Source organism: Lactuca virosa, chromosome 8, assembly GCF_052849685.1.
Source record: "Lactuca virosa cultivar CGN04683 chromosome 8, Lactuca_virosa_CGN04683_v6, whole genome shotgun sequence".
Classification (NCBI taxonomy): Eukaryota; Viridiplantae; Streptophyta; class Magnoliopsida; order Asterales; family Asteraceae; genus Lactuca; species Lactuca virosa.
Genome location: NC_136433.1, coordinates 332,763,444 through 332,783,440, shown reverse-complemented (window position 1 = coordinate 332,783,440; position 19,997 = coordinate 332,763,444).

The window sequence follows — 19,997 nt, the reverse complement described above, 5'->3', positions numbered from 1 at the left end:
GGCAGTCTCTAAGGCATACCCCCAAAATGAGATTGGTAGCGAAGCTCGACTCATCATGGAACGAACCATATCCAACAAGGTTCGATTACGCCTCTCAGCTACACCATTCAACTGCGGTGTCCTGGGAGGTGTCAAGACAATCCCACATTCCCTAAGATAGTCGAGGAACTCTGAACTAAGATACTCACCACCTCGATCGGATCGAAGCATCTTAATGTTCCTGCCCAATTGATTCTCGACTTCCTGTTTAAACTCTTTAAACCTCTTAAAAGTCTCTGACTTATGCTTGATTAAGTAGACATATGCATATCTACTATAATCATCAGTAAAAGTCAACTAATAACGATTAGCATCCCTTGTGGCATGTTTGAAGGGCCCACACACATCCATGTGTATAAGATCCAACAAACCTTCACCCCTCTCACAAGAACCTGTGAAGGGTGACTTTGTCATTTTTCCAAGTAAGCATGATTCGCAACTATCATCTGACTTTAGGTCAAATGACTCCAATACTCCATCCTTTTGGAGTTGGCCTATGTGTTTCTTGCTTATATGTCCAAGACGACAATGCCATAGTGATGCTTTATCCAAGTTATTATCATTAACAGAATCAATACACAATACATTATTTCCTGAGTTATCAACCACAGATACAGTTTCATACACACCATCACAAGGTAATGCTTTAAAATAAAGAACATTATTAAAGAAAGCATTAATCGAACCAACTTCATTATCAAATGAAAAGGTGAAACCTTGTTTATACAATGCATGAAAGGAAATAATATTTCTTGCCATTTCTGGCGAATAACAACATTTATTCAATTCTAAACTAAACCCACTACTTAGCGATAAAGTATAAACTCCAATCTTGGTGACAGGTAAAGCTTTCCTATTCCCCATGATTAAGTTTATTCTTCCATGCTCCACATTCTCACTTCTTCTTAGTCCCTGCAAATCAGAACGGATATGAATACCACAACCGGTATCAAGGACCCAAGAGTTAGAATGGGGTGAGTTATTAGATAAGATAGTGTAAATAACTACATGGTTGGGTTTAACTTTCCCATCCTTCACATCTTGCTGGTACTTTGGGCAGTTCCGCTTCCAATGTGACTTTTCATGGCAGTAGAAGCATTCAGCCTCTTTAGGGTAAGAAGAAGGAGTGACAAAACCTTTCTTGGTTCCACTTGAAGAAGAGCCATCAAGGGTCCTAGCCTTGGTACCCTTCGAAGAGCTCTTTCTCTTCTTCCCTCTACCTTTCCCGATTGCCAAAACCGGGGCGGAGTTTGGAGTAGGAGTGTTAACAACTGACTTACCCTTAAGACTTGTTTCTGCGGTCTTGAGGAGTCCCTGAAGTTTGCTGAGTGTGACCTCTTTCTTATTCATGTGATATGTCATGCGGAATTGATCATAGCACGATGGTAAGGAGTGCAAAATGATATCTATTGCAAGCTCCTCAGGGAAGTTCACATTAAGCTTCAGCAACCGATCCACATACCTTTGCATTTTCTGCATGTGGCTCGTGACGGATTCCCCGTCCTTCATCATGGTTGTTATGATAGAGCATATGATTTCATACCTCTCTTGTCGTGCACTTTGATGGTATCTTTCCATCAGATCTTGGTGCATTTCAAAAGGGTAGAAGTCCTCATAGGACTTTTGGAGTTCCGCTGTCATGGTGGCCAACATGATGCATGCCACTTTTGTAGCATCCCTTTCATGTGCCCGGAAGTCAGCGATCTCCTGGGGAGTTGCAGTGGTCTCATCAATCTCCTTAAGCTCCTTGTCAAGGACATATTCTTTGTCCTCGTAGCGGGTAATCATCATGATGTTTCTGATCCATTCATTGAAGTTGGATCCATCAAAAGTGACTTTCCCACACAAGTTCATAAGGGTAAAGGAGCCATTAGGATTAGAGCCAGAAGCAACATTGTTTGAAGACATCTGAAAGAAGAGAACAGGATTAGTTTAGATATTAAGAGAGATTCCTTAATAAAACACCCAAATGTAATATTAAGGCTAGAATCCAATCACAATATATTATAACTTAGAAGAGGTATGCCGTAATCCAAGCTATAACATATTTGAAAGGTAGGTGAATGACGATTCACCAATTTCCACCATGAAAAACGAAATATAGATATTAGGTTTTTAATTGGTTCTTAGAAATTCCTAGATTATTTTGAGATTCAATGAACTTTTCAAAGGCATGTTTCAATCTCGAGTGTGCCCTCCAAGTTTTGTGACTGGGATACCGAGGATCACAAAACGAGGTGTGAAGTAACCATGCAAATCACTTGGTACACTCGATGTTTATTACTCAATCGATGTGCCGGTTAACCACACGAGCTCCACTGACCTATAATAAACTTTAAGTCACCCTTTACCTACCTTGTTAAGTCCAAGTTAGTGTGCGGGTTAATCACACGAGCTCCACTAACGACTTAAACAAAGTGTAAAGTGTAATTTCATGGATTAGCACCTTATTCACATTTTCCTAAAGTAACTAAGATTGGGAATTTAATAAAAGCATTTAGTTACTTTATAATATTCATCATACTTTTAATGAGAATTTATAAGTCCTTGTCCTACCCGTTCGGCTAACGACCCTCCACCGATCAAGGAAGCGGTGGGTGAGAGTGGACACCCATTAAGTTGCCATTTTATAGGCAACAACCTTATACCCCCCTTATAGACCGGCTTCGTGAATGAGGCGTACTAGCGGTAAGACGACTTGACGTTATATATATATATATATATATATATATATATATATATATATATATATATATATATATATATATATATATTAGTAACTTATAATATTATAAAGTATAAGGGTTGAATTTTAGCTTTTAAAATTCTAAGGGTTGGAACTAAAGTTTTAATCAAGACTTTACATGTTCCAAAACTTGAGGGCAAGTTTTGTAAACTTCCAAAACTTTTCATTTCTTATAACTTATGAATTAATTGAGTAATAAAAATGAAGACTCTTCATTTTTATAACTCTTGTGTTCTTTTAATGGCTTTAATAAAAGTGAGACTTTTGGTTTTCCATAACTTGAGGACAAGTTATGGACTCCATTAAAACACATTATGATCATGAATTATACTACCATGAAGGTTACAAACAATTCCTATGATCATATAATATTCATAAGTTCAAGAACATGAATATGAACACTTTCAAGAATCAAAAATTACACTTAAAAAAACTTGTAATTTTAATAATTGCCATTGTAAATGGATTAGCATAAACATTACACCATCTAAAACAAGCTTTATAACATCAAAACAGTTTAGGGTAATGTTTGTAGTCCATTTCCAGCAACAAATGTGAAAACTTTCATACATGCAGAAAACAGAAAAACGATTTTTTTCCAAGCTGTTTGCACACACAAAAAAAAAAAACAAACAAACCTAGGCTCTGATACCACTGATGGGTTTTGAGCATTCTAACACTTCCTAAGTGTACATGCAACCCTAATAACCTTGGATCTATGTTTGTCTAATAATCATGCAAAGTTGAATTCCAAGGTTATATTCCTATCTAGCATACATGGGGAACATTTTTAACTTGAATGAAAGATAGAATAACTTACCTTGTTGTTGATTATGATCCTTGAAACCTTGTGAGCCTAGCACCCCAAGTGTGATGCCTCAAATGCTTCACACAACACCAAATGCAAAGGAGTAAACTTTGAGAGAATCTTACACTTGCAAAATCGGCTCTAGCCCTCTTGTTTCTTAGTGTCGCCAATTTTGGTGGAGAATGGGTTTCTTATATAGTGTTGACACATCTAGGGTTACACCATGTAAACCCTAATGTGTCATGACTCTTCATTTCCATGACCCATGGGTTTGTAACTCCCATGGAGCATCCTATGGGTGGAACCCAACTTGATAATCCATGGAGCCTCTTAGCCCACTATATAAGATATGGAAGATTTACATAATCTACCCATATATTTAATTAATTATCTTTTGATCACTTAATTAATTCTAAATTAATTCTTGATCAAACTAATTAAATAATATTATTAATATATTAGAACTTATAATATATTAATAAACCATAAGTGTTATTTCTCTCATTTTAGTTTATCCAATTGCATGGTGCCATGCAACCCAAATGGACCATGCCGGGTCGGGTCAAGTACATACCAGAAATAGTTATGGACTTAGACACCTTATCCAACAAGACGAACCTATCTCATTAGTAGGATCTGCCACAAACTCATTTGCAATTTGCTCAGGAAAGAGGAGTTCCATGAAAGTTTGAGTAACAGCGGAAGCATCTATGGTCATGAACTCTCTTTGATTAGGAGTAAGAGGAGTGGCATCAGCATCTGGAGCATGTTGTTGACTTTGAGATTCTGGACAAGTAATTGGAACAGATGAATCCACTGTCGGAATTGCAGAAGACACTATCGGCGGTCTGTAAACAACGTCTTCGTCTTCAGCTTCAGGTACAATCTTCGAACCAGAAGTAGAACCAGATAAACTATCTGAACACACATTGAATGATTTGAACAAAGATGTGTAATTAACACCCCCATACGTAGATTTCCTGTCAAGCTCACAGCCTCCATAATTACTATCAGAAAATGCATATAAATCAAATTCAGAATTTTTCGGATACCAAAGACCCAATTTTGGGCTGCCTTTGAGGTACCGAAAAATTCTTTTGACAGCAATAAGATGTGAAAGTTTAGGATTAGCCTGATAATGTGCGCATTGAGAAATTGCAAACATGATATCTGGTCGGCTTGCAGTTAGATACATCAACGAACCGATCATCGATCTGTAGTGAGTTTGATCTACGGATTCGCCATCAGTATCTGGAGTCATCAGGGGTCTCTCGGCCATTGGCGTCAAAGCAGGTTTTACGTCTTGAAACCCGAACTTCTCAAGTATATCGACCACATACTTTGCTTGATGGATCAGGATTCCAGTTGATCTTTGTTGGACCTGAAGCCCTAAAAACATGGTCATTTCGCCTAACGAGCTCATCCTAAACCTCTTTTTCATCACTCATTCGAGCTCTGTGCAAAGCTGTGGACTTGTAGACCCGAAGATAATGTCGTCAACATAGATCTGGACTAGAATCTGATCATTAACCACATCCTTGATGAACAAAGTTTGATCGATAGTGCCGCGAGAATATCTATGTTCGAGCAAGTGCTTTGTGAGAGTTGCATACCACGCTCGAGGAGCTTGATGTAACACATACAACGCCTTGTCCAACTTGTAGACATGATTGGGAAACTTCGAGTTAACAAACCCATGGGTTTGATCAACGTAGATTTCTTCGTTCACCTTGCCATACAAGAAGGCGGTCTTGACATCCATCTGATAAATAATGAAATTCATGTTGGAAGCGTATGCAAGGAAGATACGGATAGCCTCCAAGCGAGCCACCAGATCATTAACCTCAGTGTAGTCAAGACCCTCATCTGTCTAAACCCACGAACCACCAATCTCGCCTTATGGCGTACTATAACTCCGAAATCATCTTGCTTATTGCGGTATACCCAGCGTGTGTCAAGAGACTTTTTGCCTTTAGGAAGTTCAACCAGCTTCCAAACCCCAAGTTTTTCAAATTTATTTAACTCTTTGTGCGTAGCATCTACCCAGCTGGGCTCATTTAAAGCCATTTCAACGTTCTTTGGCTCTATTTGAGAGATAACGCAAGAATAGAGACATGTATTAACATCTCCACTCTGGCTTCTTCTTTTAACTCCATGACCCAGCTGGCCAATGACATTATCGATCGGATGATGGCGTTGAATGCATGAAGGTATCTCCTGGCTGATGTCATTGAGTGAAACAGGAAGATTGTGAATGTTGATAACTCCAGAATATGCCGAAGGATCCACGTCAGACGAACCTATCTCATTAGTACGATCTGCCACAAACTCATTTGCAATTTGCTCAGGAAAGAGAAGTTCCATGAAAGTTTGAGTAACAACGGAAGCATCTATGGTCATGAACTCTCTTTCATCAGGAGTAAGAGGAGTGGCATTAGCATCTGGAGCATGTTGTTGACTTTGAGATTCTGGACAAGTAGTTAGAACAGATGAATCCACTGTAGGAATTGCAGAAGACACTATCGGCGGTCTGTAAAGAACGTCTTCATCTTCATCTTCAGGTAAAATCTTCGAACCAGAAGCAGAACCAGATAAACTATCTGAACACACATTGAATGATTTGAACAAAGATGTGTAATTGACAGCCCCTAGACGTAGATTTCATGTCAAGCTCACAGCCTCCATAATTACTGTCAGCAAATGCATATAAATCAAATTCAGAATTTTTCGGATACCAAAGACCCAATTTTGGGCTGCCTTTGAGGTACCGAAAAATTATTTTGATAGCAATAAGATGTGAAAGTTTAGGATTAGCCTGATAACGTGCCAATTGACAAACTGAAAACATGATGTATGGTCGGCTTGCAGTTAGATACATCAACGAAACGATCATCGATCTATAGTGAGTTTGATCTACGGATTCGCCATCAGTATCTGGAGTCATCAGGGGTCTCTCGGCCATTGGCGTCAAAGCAGGTTTTGCGTCTTGAAACCCGAACTTCTCAAGTATATCGACCACATACTTTGCTTGATGGATCAGGATTCCGGTTGTTCTTTGTTGGACCTGAAGCCCCAAAAACATGGTCATTTCCCCTAACGAGCTCATCTCGAACCTCTTTTTCATCACTCCTTCGAACTCTGTGCAAAGTTGTGGACTTGTAGACCCGAAGATAATGTCATCATTATAGATCTGGACTAGAATCTGATCATTACCCACATGCTTGATGAACAAAGTTTGATCGATAGTGCCGCGAGAATATCCATGTTCGAGCAAGTGCTTTGTGAGAGTTGCATACCACGCTCGAGGAGCTTGATGTAACCCATACAACGCCTTGTCAAACTTGTAGACATGATTGGGAAACTTCGAGTTAACAAACCCAGGGGTTTGATCAACGTAGATTTCTTCCTTCACCTTGCCATACAAGAAGGCGGTCTTGCCATCCATCTGATAAACAATGAAATTCATGTAGGAAGCGTATGCAAGGAAGATACGGATTTGCCTCCAAGCGAGCCACCGGAGTATAAACCTCAGTGTAGTCAAGACCCTTGATCTGTCTAAACCCACGAACCACTAATCTCGTCTTATTGCGTACTAAGACTCCAGAATCATCTTGCTTATTGTGGTATACCCAGCGTGTGTCAAGAGACTTTTTGCCTTAAGGAAGTTCAACCAGCTTCCAAACCCCAAGTTTTTCAAATTCATTTAACTCTTCGTGCATAGCATCTACCCAGCTGGGCTCATTCAAAGCCATTTCAACGTTCTTTGGCTTTATTTGAGAGATAAAGCAAGAATCGAGACATGTATTAACATCTCCACTCTGGCTTCTTGTTTTAACACCATCACCCAGCTGGCCAATGACATTATCGATCAGATGATCGCGTTGAATGCGTGAAGGTATCTCCTGGCTGATGTTATTGAGTGAAACATGAAGATTGTGAATGTTGATAACTCCATCATTTGCCGAAGGATCCACGTCAGACGAACCTATCTCATTAGTAGGATCTGCCACAAACTCATTTGCAATTTGCTCAGGAAAGAGAAGTTCCATGAAAGTTTGAGTAACAGCGGAAGCATCTCTGGTCATGAACTCGCTTTCATCAGGAGTAAGAGGAGTGGCATCAGCATCTGGAGCATGTTGTTGACTTTGAGATTCTGGACAAGTAATTGTAACAGATGATTCAACCGTAGGAATTGTAGAAGACACTATCGGCGGTCTGTAAACAACGTCTCCGTCTTCATCTTCAGTACAATCTTCGAACCAGAAGTAGAACTAGATAAATTATCTGAACACACATTGAATGATTTGAACAAAGATGTGTAATCAAACAGCCAATCAGGACCCACTCTAGCATCCCTTTCATTCTCCTCCAGCCAACTCACATCGAAGGATTCTACAATTTGCTTTGTTCTTTTCTTGTAGACCCTGTACGCAGTGCGAGAAGCATACCCTACAAAATAATTGTCATCAGCTTTGGCATTAAACTTCGGATTAGACTCCAGGTGAAGAAGGGTACAAGGGCAGCCAAATACGCAGAAATGGCTGACAAATGGCTTGTGACCATATAGAATTGCGTATGGAGTCTTCATTTGGGCTTTGTTGATCAAAACACGATTCTTAATATAACATACTGTGTTGATCGCCTCAGTCCAAAAGAAAACAGGTAATTTGGAGTCACACAACATCGTCCTTGCAGCGTTCGATTCCTCCGTTCAGCAACACCGTTTTGCTGAGGCATGCGAACTGAACTGTATTGACGTACAATTCCATTTTTCTGCGCAAAAGTGATCAAGAACCGCATTCTTGAATTCTGTTCCATTATCAGTTCGAAGTGCCTTCACCCGGTTATTGTTTTGGTTCTCTATCATTACGATGAACTTCTTGATCAGATCAGATACCCCATCTTTGTTGGATAAGAAGAAAACCCACGTGAAACGAGAGAAGTCATCGATCACAACGAGACAGTATGAATTCCTGTTGATGCTTAGGACATTGACTGGACCAAATAAATCCATGTGCAACAATTGGAGCACCTGGCTGATTGAATTGATATGTTTTGGCAGGTGTGGTTTCCTGTGATGCTTTCCTTAGGCACATGACACATACTTTTCAAATGTTATGAAGTCACTAACAGGCAGGCCTTGCACCATTTCATTTTTAGCAAGACGATTCAGATTTTTAGCGTTCGCATGACCGAGTCGTCGGTGCCACAGCATAGCATTTTGTTCTGAGACTTTTGAAAAGAGGCAGGTGACTTGCTCAGGGATGTTGCTATTCATGTCAATGATGTATGCATTTCCACCCCGCTTTGATTTAACAAGAATCCACTCATCCGGGATGAGAATGCCTGGCTTTAAGATTAGACACTCTTTATCAGTAAAATGCGTTGAATAACCCTTGTCGCAAATCTGAGAGACGCTTAACAAGCTGTGCTTTAACTCGGGAGCACAGTGGACGTTCTCGAGACTCAGCACTCCGTTTGTCACAGTTCCTCTCTAAGTGATTTTTCCGCCTTTACCGCCCGCAAAGGAAATGAATCCCCCATTAAAGTCTGAATGTCGGTCAATTGGGAGATGTCTCCTGTCATATGTCGGGAACAACCGCTATCGACATACCATGGTCTGATGACATTCCTCCGCAACTGTCCCTGCAAAATGAGCGGGATCATTTAGATTTGGGAACCCAGGTCATTACTTTCCTGGGTTGACGCTCTACGATCACAGATTTATCTTTTAAATGTTTTGATTTTGAATCATCATTTAAAATACTTTCAGAGGATGACGATGATTGGTTGGAAGTTAATTTGGGCACCCACTGATATTTAGGTTTTTGAAAACTCACAGGTGATTTTGAAACATTTTTCTTTTCAGTTTGCTTTGAGCATTTGGATTTTCTACCAGGATTGGTTGAAGATTCAGATCTGCTCTTTGACGAAACCGACATCGGCTTAGCCTTGTTCGATTTTGGCAAACTATTTGTGACTTTATTATTGAAAACCTGTTTGTTCTTTTGAAAAAATGCCCTTTTCTTGTTTTGATTAGCCTTCCAATCATCATATCGAGGACGAGATCTCGAGGACTTTTTAGTTAAAGACGTTCGTCGAGACTCGTTCTCTCCTCTTTGAGACGAAAAATGCACAAATGCCCTATTCGGACAATTCCTAGCGATGTGACAGGCAGTACCCCAGTTAAAACAAATTTGCTTATTATTATTGTAACTGGTACTGCCTTTGTCTGATTTACTTTCTTACTGACACTCTTACTTTTTCCACAAGAACATGTGCAAGAATCAGATTGTGTGACAGGTGGGGGTGAATCCGGTTGTGTGATTGGTGAAGTGGACGTGCTTGAAACAGGAACATCAAATTCAGGAACATCAGAACTATCAAACCCACAAAAAGACTATAGAAAGAAAATAAAAACCATTGTAGAAAAGGAAACGTTATAGTAATATCAAGTATCACACCCCCAAACAGAAAATAACTCTTATAGTGATATTATCACTCTAACTCCAAAAACATTAGAAAATCAGAAAATCCAAAAATATGGTGTGTGCTTGAGGGTGATATGTTGGGAAGTGATATAATCATGTGATAACAGACAATCTGAATCTGTGTAAGGGACTGAATCTGAATTGTCTAGGCTCTGTGTTCGATGTGCTGGTAGGCACGAAAGTTTTTAAAATGGACTTAACTAGGATCAGATGAACTTAAGGAATTTGGAGACCTGACAAATCTTGACCTAGATAGTTCCATTTAGCCAGACAATACGACGCTTGGGTAGGTTGAGCAGAGAGATATACATGGCAATCTGCGGATACATTAAATGATCTATATCTAGAACTGTGGATTAACTTTTCCTCGATGTGCAGACTTTGTCCTTAATTCTGGTATTGACGGAGCAACTGGGGAATTCCGATAAATTAGGTCTGTAGAAAGTTATTTTCTTTATTTCTTACTGTCAGTCATACGTTACCTCCTCTGTGTGATCGAAAGTTCCGACCTGGACTGCAACATATGTAACTCTGTCTCTCTGCATCTTCTATCTATGCAATTCTTTCTGCCTGTTAGTCATATGCTGTCTCCATTACGTGATTGAAATAGATCCGACCTGGTACACAGCATATTCACCATTCTACTTCTCAAACCCCCTAACTGTAGTTAGTCATATGTTTCACTCTTTGCGTGATTGGAAGAGATCCGACCTGAGTGTACAACATATGCATTCTAAATCTGACTTCTCTCATAATAATTGTCTGCTCACCTAAAGTAAGGAGTACTTTGGAAGTTACTGATTATTGGGGTGTATCAAGAAGCGGGAAACACATTCTAGTACAACTAAAATTGAACATTTATAAGTTGTCCGTAGATCTCGCTGCTCAATTTAGGTGGACAACAATATCCTTGGTCGTCGTCAGCTGAATGGTCTTTTAGGAATATTATCTAAGTTCATAGGATCTAATGTCTTGTCACTTATAGTATGTCCTAATTTTGTCACAATCTCTCGTGTTTAAGTGGACCACAATACCGGCGATTGACCAGATCTATTCATGAAGGGAGAGGTACTGATAAACGGATAAAGGCTGTCTAAAAACTTTGATCCCAAATCACTCTTAAAGTTAGATATCATTTTTATTTTTGTTAAATTTGTTCATAGTTTTCTTCTAATTTAAATATTAGGGGAGAATTAAAATTTTAAAAACCAAACAAAAATCAGAAAATTAAAAATCCAAAAATAGTGTTATTTCTATTTTATTTCTTTTTCAGAAAATATGAAAAATCCAAAAATATTGTGTGCTAAGTTTTCTTTTAGTTTTGTTTTGTCTTGAAAAGTGAATTCAGGTGTAGATGAGACTGTATCGAGATTTCAGAGCCAAGGCTTCATCCGTGAGCATCGAAGAATTCTTATTCGAAGGAGCAAGAAATTAAGATTATTCTTTCAACATTAAATCCTTCAACCCCAGAAGCAAGGTCAAGCAGTAATTGAAGATTATGTGACAGATTGCATTGAAGTCTCCTCAATTAATTTGCTGCTATCTTGAACCTGCTGAAGTGATCCAGAAGTTTCGTTCTCTATTCTCTCTGAAGATTCTCAAGCTGAAAGCGCTATCTTTCAAGAACCTTTTTAAGAAGCCTCCTCACCCAACGTGCGTTCAAAGCCAAATCTTGAAGAAAAGCCCAACTGCGCAAGATGAAGTCATTCATTGAAGATTCATCAAGTTCATCTTGAAGCTGTGAAGAAATCGAGGATTAACGCTGAAGCCAAGCTCCCAATGAAGATTAACAAGAAAAGCCAGCTACTTTTTATGGGGAGCTTGTTGGGTCAATTAGAAAAGAAAGCTATAAACCAAGGGGGAGATTGTTGGGTCTAAAATTATGGTTTATACTTTGCTTTTCTAGGAAAATGTATTTTTCAGTCTAGGACCATAAACTGCTTGGTGTTTACGGCTGTATGTATATTTACGGTTGTGTTTACGGCCAGGTGGGTGTTTACGGCCATAAACAGGTTTACGGTCGTAAACCTATTTACGACCCATGTTCCTCAAGTATATATATAGGTGTAAGGGGTGAGGAGTGTGAAAAGAGAAAAGGGTTGAGAGGAGGTTAAGTGTGTGTATTTTAAGGTGTGAGAGAATATAGAGAGAAGAGATAGTGTGTGAACTATGTGTATGAAGCATCATTCTATTAAAAATAATCACACCCATAAAAACATGCACAATTACAGCAAGCACAATTACAGCAATGACTCCGATGGATATTGTTTAGTGGGTGACTAACAATCCCACCTGGTACACGTGCGATGTTGACCGTAAACCTCGGACCGTAAACTCCGAGGCCGTAAACTCCGAGGCAGTAAACTCCGGCTGCAAACTCCGGAAACCCTAGCTGCTAGTCGTACACGCCGCCACCCCCTCGCTGGTTACGACCAAAAACTGCGTTTTTCACACTTTTTGCTCCAAAACTCGATCAAAAACCCTTTTTTTATCAAAAACACGAAGAACAAACCCCCCCTAATTTTCAGAGAACTATCCAAAAACGCAAAAATCCTTCAAAAATGAGATCAAATAAGCTCCATATCTGGCCAAAATGATTGATACAATCCAAGCTCTTATACCAATTGTAAGTCCCCAATCTGCTTGTGTATCAATCAGATCCGTTTGATGGTGCGGAATCCCAATCAAATGGATGATGCCAAATCAAATGAAGGAGAAGGAGAAGAAGAAGATGATAAATCTTTTATGAATTGATATGAATTAAGATCCAGATACAAGCTTCACACACACTAACACACACTAAAGCTCCTCTCTTCTCTCTAACTTTCTCTCTCTACCATATACTCTCACTTCTATGCCTCACCACTCTTGTTCTTCTACCACTCCTCACCCTATATATAGTAGACATGGGCTGTGAATGGGTTTACGGCCGTAAACCTGTTCACGGCTGTAAACACATCCGTAAACACGTATACGGCCGTAAACACCAAGCTGTTTATGGTCCTAGACCTAAAAATACATTTACTAGAAAAACAAAGTATAAACCATAATTTTAGACCCAACAATAAAAATCATACATAGTAGTTATCTTGTCTAGATGTTTTTAAAAATAATCAGTCAAAGGGTTTAGGGTATGATAAAGTGCCTCCTCCTTTTAATCACACCTATCAATATAACCCTTTGACAAAAGAGGAAATGGACAGAGATCCACATCTCAAATATGGATTTGTGTCAGGAGGTAGAATTAATGTTGAGAGTACTAATGTTTCTACTTCTTATGTAGGTCAACCACTAAGTCATTGAAAGCAAGCTGCTGAAGAGAGTGTGTCTGATAATGAAACTGTGTCAAAGTCTGATGACTTAAATTTTTTCGATATATTTGATGATATCTTTGATAATTCTACCGTGGATGTGCCAGAAAGTGTTGAGCTGAATAATTCTAATGCTTCTACTTCTTGTGCAGGTAAAGTAACGGAATATGAGAACAAGGAGAAAACTGTTGAACAAACCAATGTCTCCGTGAACTCTGAATCTGTTGCTTCGAACTCAGTTGCTTCTGATGAACCTGCTATTGATAAGTACAGGCCACCAAAACAAGCGAAACAGAGTACTTGCTGTAATTGTGCTTGTGGGAACAACAAGAGATAAGGCATAGATACGCCACCAGGGGTAGGAAGAAACAACTTTCCAGTGAAGAAAAATACATGTTTTCACTGTGGAACACCTGGACACATTGCCAGAAATTATCCAAATCACACGTACGTTCCCTACTATGCACAAGGGTGGCAAACGCGCCAAGAGGGAGATTTTCCAAAAGAAACTCCTCTAGGTCACGTTCAGACAATGGCGACTGGAATGCACAGAAGGCCAAGAATCAAACCCACAAGGCCTAGAATCAAAATCCCAAGGGCAAGAAGGGAATGTCGGCAGCTGACTTCAAGTTCAAAATCAAGTGTCGGGGAACCCATCGGATCGAAAAAGAAATGGGTTAAACCCAACTAAAAATGGGTACCAAAGGTTCAATCTCCTAAATCTCCTAATGCTTTCAATGTTTCTACATCTTCTGTTTGTGATAAGCAGGACATGTCATGGGAAAGAGTACCTTGTATTGATGACAAAGGTCAACCCAGTTTCAAAATGGACTGGGTTCCAAAGATCAACTGATCCCGCTCTGTGTCAGAGCAGCTGTGGAGGCATATCATCAGACTTAAGTTTGTTGATAGTGGCTATTCCAGGAACATGATAGGAGGCATCTCATCAGACTTAAGTTTGTTGAGAGTTTGTGTCCTTTGCGGGAAAGGAAGAAAGGAAGGGATCACTTATGGGGTAAGTGCTTAACGATGTGAAGAATTTTCGAATCTTTTCAGAGATTATGCGTGCTGTTCTCAGACCTTCTGGATGCAAATTCAATCGGTGACTTACGGTTTGCATTTTCTTCTCGATACTCCTGAGTTTTTCTTAAGCTGATTCGCTTCAAAGACAAATTTTTGTTTTTGGATAGTTTAAATTTGCGCATTTACTTTCGTTTCTCTTCTATGCATAAATTTAGGGGGAGAAATAAAAACAAAAAAAATTAGAAAATCTTAAAAAATCCAAAAACATTAAAAAACCTGAAAATCCAAAAATATGTTGTTAATGGAATGTGCTTGCAGGTGATGTGTTGGGAAGTGATATTTTCAAGTGATAACGGGCAGCCTAAACATGTGTAAGGGACTGAATCTGAATTGTCTTGACCTAGATAGTTCCATTTAGCCTGACATTACGACGCTCACATAGGTTGAGCAGGGAGATATACATGATAATCCACCGGTCACACTAAAGTAATCCGTATCTAGAACCGTGGTTTAACTCTTCCTCGATGTACGGACTCTGTCCTTAATTCCGGTATTGATGGGGCGACTGGGGAATTTCGATAAAGTAGGTCTATAGAAAATTATTTTCTTGCTTTCTTTCTGTTAGTTAAAATTTGCTTCCTCTGCGTGATTGAAATACATCCGACCTGGACTGCAACATATGCAATTCTATTTCTCTGCATCTTCTATCTATGCAATTCTTCTTGTCTGTTAGTCATATGCTGTCTCCTTTGTGTGATTGAAATACATCCGACCTGGTACACAGCATATGCACCATTCTACTTCTCAATCCCTCTAAATCTGGTTAGTCATATGTTTCACCCTCTGCGAGATTGGAAGAGATCCGACCTGGGTGTATAGCATATGCATTCTAAATTTGACTTCTCTCATAATAATTGTCTGCTCACCTAAAGTAAGGAGTACTTTGGAAGTTCCTGATTATTGGGGTATGTCAGGAAGCGGGAAACATGTTCTAGTACATTTAAAATTGAAAACTCACTAGGTTGTCTGTAGATCTCGCTGCTCAATTTCGGTGGACAACAATATCTTTGGTCGTCGTCAACTGAATGGTCCTTTAGGAATATTATCTAGGAACATAGGATTACATTGTCTTGTCACTTGTAGTATGTCCTATTTTTTTCACAATCTCTCATGTTTAAGTGGACCACAATACCGACGATTGACCAGATCTATTCATGAAGGGAGAGGTACTGATAAACGGACAAAGGCTGTCTAAAAAGAACTTTGATCCCAAACCACTCTTAAAGTTAGCAATTATTTTTCTTTTTGTTAAAATTGTTCATAGTTTTCTTCTAATTTAAAAAAATTAGGGGAGAATTAAAATTTTAAAAAAAACCAAACAAAAATCAGAAAATTAAAAATCCAAAAATAGTGTTATTTCTGTTTTATTTCTTTTTCAGAAAATATGAAAAATCCAAAAATATTGTGTGCTAAGTTTTATTTTAAGTTTTGTTTCTATTTTTAGCTTTATGTGTCTTGGAAAGTGAATTAAGATGTAGATGAGAAATGAAGACTATTCATTAAACATTCAATCCTTCAACCCCAGAAGCAAGGTCAAGGTGTTCTTGAAGATTATGTGACAGATTGCATTGAAGCCTCCTCAATCAATTTGCTGCTATCTTGTACCTGCTGAAGTGATCCAGAAGTTTCGTTCTCTATTCTCTCTGAAGATTCTCAAGCTAAAAGCGCTATCTTTCAAGAATCTTTTCAAGAAGCCTCCTCACCCAACGTGCGTTCAAAGCCAAATCTTGAAGAAAAGCCCAACTGCACAAGATGAAGTCATTCATTGAAGATTCATCAAGTTCATCTTGAAGTCGTGAAGAAATTGAAGATTAATGCTGAAGCCAAGCTCCCGATGAAGATTGACAAGAAAAGGCAGCTACTTTTTAGAGGGAGTTTATTGGGTTAGTTAGAAAAGAAAGCAATAAACCAAGGGGGAGATTGTTGGGTCTAAAATTATGGTTTATACTTTACTTTTCTAGGAAAATGTATTTTTGTGTCTTGGACCGTAAACAGCTTGGTGTTTACGGCCGTATACGTGTTTACGGTTGTGTTTACGGTTGTGAACAGGTTTACGGCCGTAAACCCATTCACGGACCATGTCTACTATATATAGGGTGAGGAGTGGTTAAATAAAGAGAAGAAGAAGGCCAGAGTGGTAGAGCATATTGTAGAGAGAAACCCACAAGCACATCCAATTCACCAATCACACAACCAGATTCACCCCCACCTGTCACACAATCTGATTCAAAATCAAAATCAAGACTATTTATATAATCACTTATATAAATACATAGTAGTTATCATGTCTAGATGTTTTTAAAAGATTATGTCATAAAAACTTTGATGAATCAAAGAATCAAGTATTAAACAAATCAGAGTATAAATCAATTAAGAATGCGATATTGAACACCAGATGTAAATATGATCTTGTTTCAGCTCTATTACACTTTCGAATGTTTACAGAGAATAAAGACAGGTCTGTAAAAACTCTTATCTAACTCTAGTAAAAATCCCTATTTATAGGGAACCGAAAGCGTACAAGAAATATACTAAGGCATAGACACTAACGCTTCGAATAAAAGCGCCTTAGTAAAATACATTACAAGACATTCGAAGAGTTCATAATACAATTCGACTTATTATAATAATTCGACCCTTACAATCTCCCCCTTTGTAATCAAAGTCGAACTGCTTAATTTGTAAGAAGCTGGATGGAATACAACATTACTCTTCGAATCTCTGTGTACCAGGAGATTATCTTCTTCAACTCTTTCTTATCTCCTTCATTGTTCTTCTTACAGTGATTCATACGAACAATTAAATTCGTATATTGAGATGTTGAATACCTTTCCACTTTGCATGCCTGGAACAAGAACCGTTTTGCTTTACCAGCCTTGTCTTTTCCTGCGAAGACCATTCCAAAAGGCTTTAGGCAAATTTCACCATCAGCATACTTCTTCAATTCTTCCTAAGTCTTCGTAGGAGCCATCGGAGCTTTAATTTCCATACCTTTAGCCGTAGCTAACTCCACATCTGTAAGATCCAATCACTCATAGTAATTTTCGATGAAAATCTTGATTTGAGCAACCCCAAGCTTGAATTCATCAGGTTCTGTGTTTTGAAGGTATGAAAATGATTTGTCTTTTAAAATTAATGCAACTTGTATAAGATCATACAAGTTCATTAATGGAAAATCTGCAACAGTAAACTCACAAATATTTCCATTTGCCCTGGCAACCACATACTTGAAATTTTGGACTGTGTTTTCGAATACCACATCCTTTTTCATAATCATCACTTTCTTGATTTTAATCAATGACCACACTTCCTCAGGGGCTTTTGCAAGAACAGCATGAAAACTAATTTTCATGTGTGTACCTTCATCCTTTTCTTTAAAATTTCCTTCTGCTTTGAACTGTGGCATGATGAACATCATTTCGTATATTGGAAAATCCAGCTGGCTTGCATCAGTATTTGTGACCAAATAACTTTGTTTTGGTTTATTCTCAAACGAATACATGTGATTATATGCTACCTTGGCCTCAATCGTTTCGTAATTGTAATGTTTGGATGGATCACCGTTTTCCATTTCCTTCGGATCACCAGCACGCTGAGCCATAATGCTTTGAATCAACCTTAGTTTTTCAATTTTAGCTTTTGCTTCAGCCTTCTTTTCTTCTTTCGACTTTTCCTCAACAATCGATATCCCTTTATCTTTCAAGGCTGAAGTATCAATTACTTCTTTTGGTTTCGAACCACTCTCACCAGTCTCTGTATATTTACCAATTACAATTCCTTTCGAAATAGGTCTTCTAATAGGTAACGTTGTAACGACTGTTGAAGTAACCATGCCAGCAGAAACTATAACTGGCTTTGTTGTTGGGATCTTTGAAGAAAATACCTTTCTTACAACTTTCGCATCTTCATCACTAGCCTTCGATTCACCAGTTTTTCTTTCTCCCCCTTGCACCCCTGTGAAAACAGGTGGGGCATATGTTGTTGGAAGAAGGCTTGATATGCGAAAGAGAGGAGCAAGTTGCTTGTTGAGAATTGCTTCGAATTGGATAAACTTTTGTGATAAAAATTCAGGAGGAATCAAGGAAGAAGAAACCGGCCTGTCAGAAATTTCTTTTAACTCCTTGAGCAAAGTAATCACTTCCTCAAAGTTTGCACTTTCGAATGTTGAAAGTTGAGTTAGTTGTGGACTCAAATTTTCATACAATTTAACAAATTTTGTGACTGCATCACAAATGATATCAACCTTTTGATTCAGAGAAGCATAATCTTGTTGAAAATTTCTAATTTCTTTTTGCATGTCTTCGCGAAGTTCACGAATTTGCAAATTGACATCCTCCCTTACTTTCTTCACTTCTTGAACAAAAAGAACATGCAGTTCTTTTGTGACATTCTTCAATTCTTTCACACCACTGGTAAACTTTGAATTTTGAGAATTGATCCGAAGTTCATTATTTTGATCATTATGATCAACCTTCTCCAAAATTCGAGATTCAGAGTCTTGAATCATCCCCGATACTTTACTGACAATTCTGGCTTCGAACATTTTCAACAATGAATCAACCTCCAAACTTGAAACAGACGAACCACCCCCCAGATCAGCTTGAGATTGAATTATCGAATTCAACTTCTGATTCAGAATTTTAAATTGCTTCATGGTCATCAGCATATGATCTGGAAACTGCTCTTCTTCTTCATGAAATTCTAATTCTTCAAACGTACCTCCAAACCCCTCAGTATCAGTTTCTGTCTCCACAAAAATGTTTTCTTGAACATTCGAATTCGGTTTGGGTGTTTCAGTGGATTGAGAAGAAAAAATAGAAGTGAATGGTTGATTGATAATGTTTTCGAATTTAGGAGAATCAGTGGTTGAAGTAGTGGGAATAATGAATGGTGGTAAAGAAACAATACTTTCGAAGGAAGCAGAAGTAGATTGACCTGGATCTTCATTCTTCGTATCTCCATCACCCATATTGACATTTGCATCCATATCAGATACGTTTGCAGGGATGCCTGAACTTCGTACCGCCTCAGAAGCTGATTTGGCAACCGAATCTTCGGGTGGTATGACAACTGTCTGCTCAGGAGTTGAACTTCCTGCGTGAGGAGTTAACTCTAGTGTGTCTGGAATTCTTTCATCATCATCTTCTGTTGACTCAGTAGAAATCACGAGTTTCCGGTTCTTCTTCTTCTTCTTCTTTGACAAATGTTTTGCCATATCCTCAGCCCTTCGTTTGTTGGACACCGGAGAAACAGGTGCTGGCACTTCTCTAATTAAAACACCTTGATGAGTGATTTGAGGTTTTCGAACCACTTTATTTGTAGGACACTTGCTTTTATGGGTTGACCTCATTTTGATTCTACGAAACATACCAGTCTTCGAAGGAATGAAAACATGCTCTTGTGTTTCTTCAATAATAGGCTCAATCACTTGAGTCTCAGCAACAGACACTTCAACTGTTTCAGGCGTCTTCTTTGGAGATTTCGAAGATTTTAACTCTGTTTCAGTCTTCTTCGTCTTC